This window comes from Muntiacus reevesi, chromosome 12, assembly GCF_963930625.1.
Source record: "Muntiacus reevesi chromosome 12, mMunRee1.1, whole genome shotgun sequence".
Taxonomy (NCBI): Eukaryota; Metazoa; Chordata; class Mammalia; order Artiodactyla; family Cervidae; genus Muntiacus; species Muntiacus reevesi.
In genome coordinates, this window is record NC_089260.1 from 56,900,666 (window position 1) to 56,915,224 (window position 14,559).

Here is a 14,559-nt window from a genome sequence, read left to right on the forward strand (position 1 = left end):
CTATTGATGGATTTATTTTAGTTCTGATATAAATAGATAATATGCCTTCTGAGTCATGTAGCTGCATCCTTTTGCTTTTTGTCTTTAAATTTGATTTGTTTGAGGACTTTCCTGGTGGTCCAGTGATTCACAATCTGCCTACAAATGCAGGGGATACGATTTGATTCCTGGTCTGGGAAGATCCCACCTGCCGAGGGGCTGGTTCACCACAACTACTGAGCCTGTGGGCTCTATAGCCCATACTCCAAGACAAGAGGAGTCACCACAATGAGAAGTGCACCCACCACAACTAGAGAAAGCCCACATACAGCCATAAAGACTCAGTACAGCCATAAATAAATTTATAGTAAATAAATAATTTCCTTCCTTGTTAAGACTGAGCAATATTCCATTGTATAGATGGACTACGTTTTTAAATAAATTTGATTTGCTTGAAAGTTAAATGAATTCCTTATAAAATCATTAAAAATACTCATAAAATTTCCCATGTATAGGTTAGTTAATTATGCCTTCCTTATAGCCTGCTTACATCCAAATCAGCGATGGTGTTATACCTACTTTTCTTTCCAACATTTCCAAGGACTTCAGTTTGTGAGGTCATGAAATAACGCTGGGATTGCTGCAAAGCAAATATTGGTCTGGGTCACATCCAATTCCATAAGACAAGAAGACACGTTCTTTTAAAATATCCATGAAACATCTATGAACAGTAGATCACACCCTGAGCCATAGGACAGACCTCAATATATTTAAAAGAATTGAAACCACACAATGTGTTCTCTGACCACGACAGAATCAAAGAGATGGATAACAGGAAAATCTCCAAATATGTGGCGAGGGTGTGTATGCTTAATTGCTCAGTCGTGTCTGACTCTTGTGACCCCATGGACTGCAGCCCACCAGGCTCCTGTGTCCATGGGATTCCCCAGGCAAAAATACTGGAGTGGGTTGCGGTGTCCTCCTTCAGGGGATCTTCCTGACCCAGAGAGCGAACCCAAGTATCCTACATCTCCTGAATTGACAAGTGGATTCTTAACCACTAGTGCCACCTGGGAAGCCTGTGGAAAGTAAACAGTAAGTTTCTAAATAATCCTGGGTCAAAGGGGACATCTAAATGAATTAAAAAATACATTAAATTGGATGAAAATGAAAACACTATTTCTTAATTTCTAAGACATACCTAAATTAGTGCAGAGAGAAATAGCACAAAATGTTTACATTAGAAAAGAGGGAAAGTCTAAATTGAGCATCTAAGATTCCAACTCTAGAACCTAGAAAAAGAGGGATAAAGTAAGCACAAAGAGTGCTTAAGGAAGTAAGTGATAAACAGAAACTGGTGAAATTGAAAGCAGAAAAAGAGAAAATTAATGGAAAAAACCAGTTGGTTCATTAAAAGGATCAATAAAATTGGCAAACCTCTAGCAGGACTGACAAAATAAAAAGAGAAAAGACACAAACAGCTCTCAGGAATGAAGCAGGAGACATTAGTACAGACTCCTGAGACTCAGAAAGGGTAATAAGGAAATACCGCAAACAACTCTACAGACAGACAGATAGACCATTAACAACTTAGATGAAATTTCCTCAAAAACAAATTACCACAGCTCACTCGATATGGGAAAATAATTTGAATAGCCTAGAATGATTAAGGAAATTTAAATCTTACTTTAAAAACTCTAAAAACATAATTTGAAAAGATACATGTACCGCAATGTTCATTGCAGCACTACTCACAATAGCCAAGACAGGGAAGCAACCTAGGTGTCCATCAGCAGAGGCATGGATAAAGATGTGGTACATATACACAGTGGAATACGTCTCAGTCAGAAAAAAGAACAAAATAATGTCATTTGAAGCAACATGGATGGACCTAGTGGTTGTCTTTTTGAGTAAGTAAGTCAGAGAAAGATAAATATCATATGCTATCACTTATATGCAGAATTTTTTAAAATGGGACAGTTGAACTTTTACAAAACAGAAATAGAGTAGAAAACAAACTTCGGCTACCTAGGGGAAAGGGGAGGTGAGGGAGAAACTGGGAGATTGGGACTGACGTATACACACTGCTGTATATAAAACAGATAATAAGGAACTACTGTATAGCATAGGGAACTCTACTCAAAGCTCTCTAATGGCCTATATGGGAAAAGAGTCTACTTCAGTCCAAGCATCTAGAAAAAACCTACAGTTAGCATTTCACTAAAACAATTGAACACTCATGGGCAAAAGAAAATGAACCTTTACTTAAACTTCACTTCCCCACCAAAAATTAACTCAAAATGGATCACTTATTTTTAAAGTAAAGTATAACACTATAAACCTTTAAGGACAAAAAGTAGGAGAACATCTTGGGATATAGTAGTAAAAAGAGTTCTAAGACACCAAAAGTACAATACATAAAAAGAAAAACTAATAAATTGGACTTCATAAAAATAAAAATTTTTGCTCCATCAGGAGAAAGAAAGAAATGAATGAAAGCTACTACAGATGGGGAGAAAATACTTGTATGCTACATATTCAACAAAGGACAAGTACCTAAAATATATAAAGCCCTCTCAAAACTCAACAGTAAAATAAACAACCAAGTTAGAAAATGATTGAGGGACTTTCCGAGTGGTCCAGTAGTTAAGACTCTGAGCTCCCAATGTAAGGAACACAGGTTCGCTCCCTGGTTGGGGAACTAAGATTCTGCATGCCACAAGGTGCAACCCAAAAATAAAGAAAATAAAATTAGAATAATTTATTTTTAAATGGTTGAAAGACATGAAGAGACACTTCACTGAAAAGAATACACAGATGGCAAATAATCACATGGAAATGTGTTCGCCATCATTAGCCATTAGGAAATGCAAATTAAAACCACAATGAGATATCTCTATGCACCACACAGAATGGCTTAAATAAATAATAATGACAACACCAAATGCTGATGTGGATGTGGGGAAACTGGATCATTCATACATTGCTGGGGGGCAAGGGTGATGTAAAATTGTACAGCTACTCTGAAACACAGTTTGAAAGTTTAAAAACAAAACATTCCACAATCGTAGAGTCCTTGCACTTCTGAGTATTTATTCCAGAGAAACAGAAACTCGTGCTCAAACCAAAGTCGTACACAAGTGTTTGTGGCAGCTGGATTTGCAGAAACCCAATCTGGAAATGATCTAAATGTCTGCCAGTGGATGAAGAAGTGGTACACCTATACAATAGAAATCCTGTGTGTATTCAAAGTTGTTCAGTTGTGTCCAGTTCTTTGTAACCCCATGGACTATAGCCAGCAAGGCTCTTCTGCCCATGGGATTCTCCAGGCATGAATACTGGAGTGCGTTGGCATTCCCTTCTCCAGGGGATCTTCCCAACCCAGATCGCCTGTGTCTCCTGCATTGGCAGGCGAATTCTTTGCCATTGAGCCGCCTGGGAAGCCTAAAGGAAATCCTGTTGTTGCTGTTCAGTCTCTCAGTCATGTCCGACTCTCTGTGACCCCATGGACTGCAGCACACCAGGCCTCCCTGACCTTCACTATCTCCTGGAGTTTGCCCAGGTTCATATCCTTCAAATCAGTGATGCCATCCAACCATCTCATCCTCTGCCACCCTCGTATCCTTTTCCCTTCAATCTTTCCCAGCACCATGCTCTTTTCCCATGAGAACACTAGATCACTCCATTAACAGGGCAAAGAATATGGTCAAATAACCAGAACTCCAATGTTGCACCTTCAGAAGGAATCAGCGGTCACATTTCCCCAGTTCTCACAAGGCACAAGGTACCCCAGCTGGTGCTGAGAACAATTCAGAGGAAAAGGAAGGCTGCAGCCTGTTCCTGCATGTCTGCCTGCACACACCTGAGTACCCAGCACAGACAGAAATGTGGGAGAAGAGGGCATCCTTCCTCATCAACTCTCAGGAAACACATGTTCCAGGTCACAGGCAAGCAGACGAGATTATGACTATGTTCATGAATCCTGCCCTTTCAATCTCACTGAGCTCCTGGTGGCACTGTGGTCTTAACCATGAACTTTAGGAACCTGAGAATTACATTCACTGGAAATGCCAATGTGCAGAGAACTGGAAATAGGAACTTAAAAGTCTAAGCCAAGTTAGCTTGCACTTTATTTTGTGGACTGATTTTTAAAGATACAGAGGACAATGTCTGGAGAGGTGGTGGCAGAATAAATGAGAGGGACTAAGGACAGAGCTGGAAGGATGAACTGATGTGAGAGGAGGGAGTAAGAATCAGAAGGAAGAGGGGGGCAGGTGGACTGGAGACAATGAGAAAAAGAAACACAGTCAACCACAGAGAAGGTTTCAAATGGAGTAATGACTCAGGCATCAACATGATGTACCCTCTTAGTAGCATTATGTTTATTTGTATATAAGAAAGCAATCCAGACTTACGGGCCTTTTCAAGCTCTTGAGTTTTGGCTTAATCCAGGCCAAATATCTCTTCCTGATACCATTTGGATTCTGAGCAAACTACTTAGCCTCATTCTAATTTAAAGCTTGTTGCTAGGTAACTACATCCAAGGTTCTTTCTGATTCCTAGATCAAGATATCTGTGCCAAAAAGTAGGTGAGCTAATTTGAAGGTTAGAGTTGATACATGCACCTAAGAACTTTCATTGTCTGTCATTTATGGAACCATATCTGTGCGAACAGAGTCAGGTATAGTCTCACAGAAGATGAGTATTCACTTGCTGGTACCCTTAGTACTTCGAGGATGCCAAAAAAAAAAAAAAAGATTCCAAATGTAGAAGGAAGTGTAGCATAAGGAACAGAAGGAAATTCCTCACAATGTATCATTAGATGGTTTTTGTAAGTTATTGTAAAACATGTATTTTCATATATTTCATTTTATCATGAAATGATATATAACAATATATGCTATATATAACATATATATAAAATATATAACATATATATAACAATGATACATAACTATATATATGTATATAACAGATGATATACAACAATACGGGGTTAAATATTAAAAATGTTTCTTGGCCTTAAAAAAATAAATAAAACATGAAGAAATAGAAGAGGTCCCTTCCACTCAGTGACCAACACCCCTCTGTCCTCGACTTCAGAGTTACAGGAGTGTGAAGAAGCATTTAGTGAGCTGACAACACGACCTCACTTGTCTGCACCTTCTTGGGGAGGAAACGGGAGGCCACAGAGACAGAATAAGTTGGAGCATTTGGGTCCCCCAGAGGTCAGGCAGCCCCGAGGATTGCCATGGTGATGGGCTCGGGGGACTCGGGGGGACTCTGGTCTATAGGATACAGGAAGGGCTGGGGTAACTGAGAGAGAAACAGGGCACCTACAATACACCTGAAGGCAGCTCATTATACCGTTAGCTGTCAGCCTGGTTCCAGGTCCTGTGTGGACACTGAATACTGCCCAGCATCATGGCGAACTCATGCATGGGAATGCGTTGGGCACGTATTGCCCTGAAGACAGACCACAGCCACCGCATATAATGCTAAACACCTCCTGTGCATTTTTGACAAAAAATATTAAATAAATAGCACAAACCTATAGTGTGTCTACACAGACTTTAGAGGAGGGTGTTAAGTGCCAGTGATTCTTCTTAATCCATTAAACAAGAATGCTTTGGTAGAAATCACCAAGATAGGACCCTGCGTGAAAGGAGACCTCATAAATCATATCTGAGCAGAATGTGCTTGAAATGCGGCACATTTGGGGCAATAAACGAAATCAAATCAGGACAGGGACTGTTCCCATACAATCCCAGTGGTGCATTCAGTCACTCCCTTTCCTCCAATTGTTTTTTTTTTTTTTTCATTAAAATCCAATCAACAGCACAGTTCAAGTTCTCTTGCACCCAACAGTAACACATAGGAAGCAATAAGCTGAGTGTGCCCTGGGGGGACACCAAGTGAAGACTGGGTTCCAAACCCCACAAGTCGACAAGACTTGACAGTCGCTGATTACATGAATCTGACACACTGCCAGGTGAGACTGGGTGAAATATGTTGATAATAAATACAAGAATGTTGGAACTGAGTCACACAATTGTTTCTTGTTTTATGGGGGGAAAATGAAAACAAATAGTTCAAAAATAAGGCTGGAGGGAAAATCACTTCTTCCCTGGACATCTGAGAGGCTGCGTGGCAGCTCCGCCTATTCTAATTTTTCTGACAATCAGATTTGCTCACAGTGATGCACTGGGTTTTTTAATTCAACAATATTCTTGCCTGAAAGCTCAAAAACTAATCATAGTTTTCATGCTATTGCCAACATCTTTCAGTGCTTGTCAGAGTACATCCTTCTTTCAACAGAAACCTGCAAACAAACACACAGACAACCCTAAATGATCAAAGAGCTTCATTTCATCCTTGTTTAGGTACCATGGGAAAACAAGTCTTCAATTTTTTAAATATATTTACAGGAAACTCGTCTACTTAATGAGTGAAATTAACTTCCTTCCCCTGAAAGTTCTTGTTGAAAGTCAGTTAATTCCGAGCTCAGTACTGAACTTTGGGGAAAAGTTTCCATTTTTCTCCCCACGTAAAGCCAAACTGATGGATAACCAAAGGTAAAGGCAATTGCCCTAGGCATTCCACTGAACATAAGGATGGAAGGACATTGCTGTGCCATCTCCGTGATGTTTGTTATGCCAGGAGATGGCACTTACATAACAGTTGGTACAGCACTGTTATTCTTTTGAAAATGCCAAGATCAGAAGATTCACTAAGCAAAAGCAGGCTTGTGGGAGTTCACCAGCTCTTACAGAAAGTGGTGATCAGCAAGAATGATGTATAAATTCCTTAGCATGTGCAAAAGAAGAGAGCTGACCTCTTCAGTTCTGGAAGTACCATGAGGGCTTCCCATAAGGCAGAACTTGTAAGCTGACCCCAAAGGGAGGGAGAGATGGATAAAGAAGATGTGGTACATATATACAACAGAATATTACTCAGCCATAATAGGAACAAAACTGGGTCACTTGTAGAAATGTGGATGGACCTAGAGTTATACAGAGCAAAGTAAGTCAGAAAGAGAAAAACATGTATCATATATTAACATGTATATGTGGAATCTGGAAAAATGATTTAGATGATCTTATTTACAAAGCAGCAATAGAGATACAGACATAGAGAACAAATGTATGGATACCAAGGTGGGGAAGGGGAGGTGGGATGAATTGGGAGATTGGGACTGACGTACATATGTTATTGATACCACGTACAAAATAAATAACTTATGAAAACCTTCTTATAGCACAGGGAACGCTACTCAATGCTCTGTGGCAACCTAAATGGGAAGGAAATCTAAAAAAGAGAGAATATATGTATATGTATGACTGGTTCACTTTGCTGTACCACAGAAACTAACAGCGCATTGTAAAGCAAGAATGCTCCTATAAAATTAATGAAAAAAAGACAAGAAAAAGGAGGGAGAGCGTAAGCTGGGATGGAGTGATGAAAGCAGAAGATGAGAAGTGGGAGGGGCCTTCCACATAGTGAGTGCAGCTCCTGGACATGTCAGAAGCTTCAGGAACTCCCCTAGCATGTAATCTCATCCGCAGCGTCTCCGGACGTGGCAAGAATACTGGGGTGATTTGCCCTTCCAGGGGATCTTCCCCACTAGGGATTGAACCTGCATCTCTTGAGTCTCCTGCATTGGCAGGCCGATCCTTTACCACTAGCGCCACCTGGGAAGTCCCTTAAGAGTCACAATAGAGAGCTGCCTCTCCTTAAAGGACCACGTCAAGTTGCTCCATCGATGATCCCTAACGACCTTGATAAGCTTTCTTAAAACTTTTAAGGCCGTGAAAGCAATTTATAGAGTAGATCACACAAAGTGAAAGTGAAAGTTGCTCAGTTGTGTCCAACTCTTTGTGACCCATATAACATTTTTGCATATAATTTGGAAGTTCTTTGGAACAGGTCTGTTTCTTAATGAGAAGTAAAATGGACATGCAAAGAAAACAGTAACTCTCCTATATAACAGCCATCCTGTGCTTAGTCGCTCAGTCGTGTCTGACTCTTTGTGACCTGATGAATTGCAGCTGCCAGGCTTCTCTGTCTCTGGAATTCTCCAGGCAAGAATACTGAAGTGGGTTGTCATGCCCTCCTCCAGGGGATCTTTCTAATCCAGGGGTTGAATCCAGGTCTCCTGCATTGCAGTTAGATTCTTTACCATCTGAGCCACCAGGGAAGCCCAAGAATACTGGAGTGGGTAGCATATCCCTTCTCCAGAGAAACTTCCTGACTCAGGAATTGAACTGGGGTCTCCTGCTTTGTAGGCAGGTTCTTAACCAGCTGAGCTACGTGGGAAACCCATGTAACAGTCATGGCCTACCAGGAAAAGTGATAGGAAGAGAACCCCGTTTATGAGAGCAAAACAGGAGTATACCTACGAATGTAACTAAAAATAAACTTCAAAGGCCATTATAAAGAAAACTTTATTGAAGTCCAGCAAAGAAGACCAGAAAAAAATAGAGACACACCATTATTATTATAGGAGGCTCAATACTCTAAAAAGTCAATGCTTCTAACAAATTAATCTCTCGAACTAAATGACTCCATATTTTGACAAGTGATGTCTAGCTCATTAAGGAAATAAAGCAACTGGCAAGAACAATCTGAATACTTTTAAGGAAAACTTTCTACAGCAGATAATCAAGCATGTAATAATTATTTAGTCATTAAAATAGTGTTGTCTTGGAATAGCAATAGAAAAACAAGAAAATGTGAAGAACTAGGCATACTATTGTAAAATACAATAAAGTAGCATTTCAGTTGATAAAGAAAAGACCTGCTGTTTAATGTATGGCTGAGTAAGCATATTATATTAAACATAAAAATAAATATCAGATAAATTAAAATCTAAAAATTAAAAAACAAAGCTAACAATTCAACTTTTTGAAATTATGGTAGAGGTAAAATAATTTGAAAAGCACTGCACATTTGTCACCAAAGAAACAGTTAAAGTACAGTGTAACAGTATGCCACAACCTTCACCGCCAGAAAGAGTAAGGTACATTTCTTTGTACTGACATTTAAAGTTTCCAAGAAATTAAAAAAGAATAAAGTAGACTTATTTGTACTGACATTTAAAGTTTCTAAGACACTCTGCTGCATGGAAAAAGCCAGTGGAATGAGCAGACATCAACCTTGATCTCATTTATGATTCCATAATGAGACACAGAAGAGATTAATACAAGTTGGCAAGAATACACAGAAGAACTACACAAACAAGGTCTTAATGACTCCAATAACCACGATGGTGTGGTCACTCATCTGGAGCAGGATATCAAGAAGGTTTTAGGAAGCATTACTAAGAAAAAAGTTGGTGGAGATGATGAATTTCCAACTGAGCTTTTTCAAATTCTAAAAGATAATGCTGTTAAAGTGCTTTACCCAATATGTCAGCAAATTTGAAAAACTCGGCAATAGCCAGGAGTGGAAAAGGTTGGTTTTCATTCCAATTTTGGGATTGGAATGAAAATTTCAAACTACTGTATAATTGTGCTCATTTCACATGTAGCAAGTTTATGCTCAAAATTTTTCAAGCTAGACTTTAGCAGTACATGAACTGAGAACTTCAGATGTACAGGCTGGGTTTTGAAGAGGCAGAGGAACCAGAGGTCAAATTGTCAATATTCATTGAATCTTGGAGAAAGCAAGGAAGTTCCAGGAAAACATCTACTTCTGCTTCATTGACTATGCTAAAGGAAAACATCTGCTTCATTGACTATGCTACAATCTTTGACTGTGGGGATCACAACAAACTGTGGAAAATTCCTAAAAAGATGGGACTACCAGACCACCTTACCTGTCTCCTGAGAAACCTGTATGCAGGTCAAGAAGCAACAGTTAGAACAGAACATGGAACAACGGACTCGTTCAAAATTAGGAAAGGAGTGCAACAGGGCTGTATACTGTCACCCTGCTTATTTAACTTATGTGCAGAGTACATCATGTGAAATGCCAGGCTGGATAAATCACAAGTTGGAATCAAAATTGCCAGGAGAAATATCAATAACCTCATATATGCAGATTATATCATTATAATGACAGAAAGTGAAGAGGAATTAAAGACCTTCTTGATGAGGGTGAAGGAGGAGAGTGAAAAAGTTGGCTTGAAACTCAACATTCAGAAAACTAAGATCACGGCATCTGGTTCCATCACTTCATGGCAAATAGATGGGGAAAAAGTGGAAGCAGGGACAGACTATTTTCTTGGACTCCAAAATCACTGCAGATGGTGACTGCACCTATGAAATTAAAAGATGCTTGGTCCTTGGAAATAAAGCTATGACAAACCTAGACAGTGTATTAAAAAGCAAAGATATCAGTTTGCCAACAAAGGTCCATCTAGTCAAGGCTATGGTTTTTCCAGTAGTCATGTATGGATGTGAGGGTTGGACCATAAAGAAGGCTGAGTGCCAAAGGATTGATGCTTTCAAACTGATGCTAGAGAAGACTCTTGAGAGTCCTTTGGACTGCAAGGAGATCAAACCAGTCAATCCTAAGGAGCTTAACCCTGAATATTCACTGGAAGGACTGATGCTGAAGCTGAAGCTCCAATACTCTGGCTACCTGGTGCAAAGAGGCAACTCACTGGAAAAGACCCTGAAGCTGGGAAAGATTGAGGGCAGGAGGAGAAAGGGATGACAGAGGACAGGATGGTTGGATGGCATCACTGACTCAATGGACCAGTTTGAGCAAATTCCAGCAGATATTGAAGAATGGGGAAGCCTGGAGTGCTGCAGTCCATGGGGTTGCAGAGTCAGACACAACATGGTGATTGAACAACAACAAAAGAAATAAATCACATAAGTGAAAAAATAGATATGTTTACAAAGATATTCAACGCAGTAGTATGTAAGATACCATTTAACTGGAGGCAACCTAAGTGTTCACTGACAACCTGATGGTTAAGCATGTCACTGATCACCCATACTTGGAGATGGTGCCAAGGAGAAACTGTAGACATTGAAAGAGCTCCATGGTACGTTGTTAAGTGAGATTGTGTGGCCTGTACCCCTACCCAGGTTGGAAAAAGACAGTCTACACGTAGTTTCATGGGCTGACTGGTGGCCCCAAATGCATGTGCTGGAGCCCCGCCCCCAGCACACTGGATGGTGCCTTATTGGAGTCAGGGCCTTGAAGAGATAAGTTATGATAAGATGAGGCTGCTAGTGTGAGTCCCAGTCCAATCTGACCAGTGTTCCTGTAAGAAGACAAAATGTGGACACACAAAGATTCCCGAGGGAAGAAGGGGCATGGGAAGACACAGCCAGAAGACAGCCATCTGCAGGCCAAGGAGAGAGGCCAGGCCCGCTGTCACCTTGATCTTGGACTTCCAGCCTCCAGAACTGTGAGAAAATAAGCTTCTGTTGTTTAAGCTGCCTGGACTGTGGTGTTACAGACGCTGCAGCTGACTAATACTGACGAGCAAGGGTGTTAGGAATATATGCACCTAGCTGAAAATAGAGGTCACTTCTGGAGCTCTGGAATAAGAGGGGGAAAAGGAAACAGATTAAATATATATATATATATATATATATATACACATATATATATACACACACATACATATATGCTTTTACTATATATATACATACACACACTTATATATTACTATATATATACTTTACTATATGTATATATAATTTTACTACATAGATATACTTTTACTACATGTATAAAGTGTAAGTATACTTTATATATGCTTTCATGTTGCTATAAATGTTGAGAACAGTTCTTTCTTTCCTAGTTTTTTAAAGCATAGTTGATTTATAGTGTGTTACTTTCTGCTGTACAGCGAAGTGACTCAGTCATACACATATACACATTGTTTTCCATATTTTTCCATTATATTTTATCACAGGATATTGAATATAGTTTCCCATGCTTTACAGTAGGACCTTATTGTTTATACATTCTATAATAATTGTTTACATCTGCTAACCCTAACCTCTCACTCCATTCTCCCCATCTTTCATAGTTAAAAAAGAAAAAAAAGGGGGGGGGTTGCTCTGACAAGTAGGGGAACATTTGTAGATACACACAAAGCAAGACTTTCACCCGTTACATGATATTTTAAACAGAGTAGATGCAAATAGTACATTTTGAGTTTAGTTAAACAGGAATGTCATAAAGTTTATATATGGAGTATATATTTTTGAAAAGACTTATAATATCACTTCTATTTTCAGATGGTACATTTTCAAAAAAAGAAACTTCACAGCCAGTGTAATTTTAGGTCCAAAGACCCTAATAGAAGACTGCTCCATTTCCTCGATGCCTCTCCATCACTGCAGCAAGCTGCCACCATATTTAGCAAAATCTGAGTTATTCCAAATTAAATAAATAACACGTATAAAGTCAGAAACATTTCCACCCCAGAGAGGGCAGCAGAATCCACAGCAAAGTTCTGTGACTCCATCATCCATGGCCATGCCTCCCAGACACAGGTTCTGATGGGCTGTCTGACCCAATGGTGGGCTCCAAGGACTTACTATGTGTTTAGGTCACTAAAGGACAAATTCAAGAAAAAGAAGCAAAGCGATGAGGAAGTCATCATGATTCCCAGTTCTATAACAGGTGGAAACTTAAAATCATTGGCTGGAAGCATAAAAACTCTACCATCAAAGAGTCAAACAACCTAGAGGGGTGGGATGGGGTGGAGCGGGAGGTCCAAGAGGGAGGTGGCATATGTATACTTGTGGCTGATTCATATTGATGTATGGGAGAAATCAACACAACTCTGTAAAGCAATTGTCATCCAATTTTTAAAAATTCAATCTTAAAAAAAAGATTTCAAACAGCTGGAAGCTGTCTTTTAACCCAGCGCTACTTTCCACTCTCTGACACCTTCATCCTCCCTATCCACCTCAGGATTGGGGTTTGGATCCGTATTGTGACATATTTTTTTAACCTGAATCTTGTGGTGTGGGTTTTGCCAGAGAAGAATCCACTCTGAGACAAATGATGTTGGAGGCTCTGAGAAGAGGAACCAGGTACTTAGAGGAGAGCTATGAAATGACACTCTGAGGGCTGCATCAACAATAGATTGCTCTCAGGGGAGAGCAAGCAGGCAGAAGAGTTAAGCACCAGGAGTCTCATGAAAAAGATGGTGGTGTCTTGGACCAGAGTATAGGAAGGGAGGGATGAGAAGCAGTCAGATTCTCGATCTTTTTAAGATAGCACCAAGAGAATCTCCTGGTGATTGAATCTGAGGGGTGAGAGTGAAAAAAAGAATAGAGGATCAGTGGAGTCTGGGGCAAAGTCAACTGGAAGATTAAGTTGCCAGGTGCAGGGGTTTTGGAGAACCAAGAGTGTGTTTGGGCACATTTTGGAGAGTTCACATAAAACACTGGATATAGGGAACTGCACTGGTGGTCCAGCGGTTAGGGTTCTGCTCTTCCAGTGTAGGGAGCAGGTTTGATCCCTATTCGGGGAACTAAGATCTTGCATGCCTTGTGGCACAGTCAAAATAAATTAATTAACCAATTTTAAAAAAGGATGACACCAAGATTTAAAACAAAACAAAAACACTGAATATATGATTAGAATAAAAGTCTGAACTAAAAATAAAGATTTGGGAATGGGACTGTGGAACTGGTGTCTGATGCCAATGAGCCTGGGTGTGACGGAGGTGTGGTCCAAGATCAGAGAGACGAAGAAGGACAGCAGAAGAGATGACAGGAGGACATGACATCCTGGAAGCCCAGGGGAAGAAGGGGCTCCCTGGAAAGGAGGATGCTTGGAGGTGACCAAGCATCCTCGTCCGCTGTTGGAAACTGAGGGGCGGGGAAGGGCCAGTGGCTTCACGTCCTGCAGCTACTGCTGTTGCTGTTCAGTCGCTCAGTGCAGTCTGACCCTCTGTGACCCCATAGCCTGCAGCATGCCAGGCTCCTCTGTCTCTCGCATCTCCTGGAGTTTGCACATACTCATGTCTGTTGAGTCGTGCAGTTACTGGGCACAGTGATAAAAACAGTCTCCAGGATGTGGAGCTGCGCTGTGCTCAGTCGCTCAGTTGTGTCTGACTCTTTGCAACCCCATGGACGCCTCTGTCCATGGAATTCTCCAGGCAAGAATACTGGAGTGGGTTGCCCTCCTCCAGGGAATCTTCCTGATCCCAGGCTGTGGCGGTGCAAAGCAATTTCATATGATTATGAACAAGATTGCAGCATACTGTCTTCTATTTCTTTCACTGATGTCATAGGAGGAAGAACAGTAATGAATAATATTATTTGGAATCAGATTATTATGAGATTTCTGGTAATATATTGCTATGAATCTATGCTGGTATGATAAAGAAGAGATACATATACATTGAAATATTATAAATTAACTTGAGAGGAAATCATGGAAGCACAAATAAAAATCACAGAATCTTGCCAAAAGTTTATTTATATATATATAAAAAAACTCCTTCCCATTGAATCTTTTCCAAATCCAGTAAAGAGGACAAAACTGATTGGCTGATGAGTCACCTCCCAGTGATCTTAGGTACAATTGGCAAATGCATTAAAACAGAGGCAAAACCAGGAGGAGAAGCAGAAACCCTGGGTGACCTCCAACCCA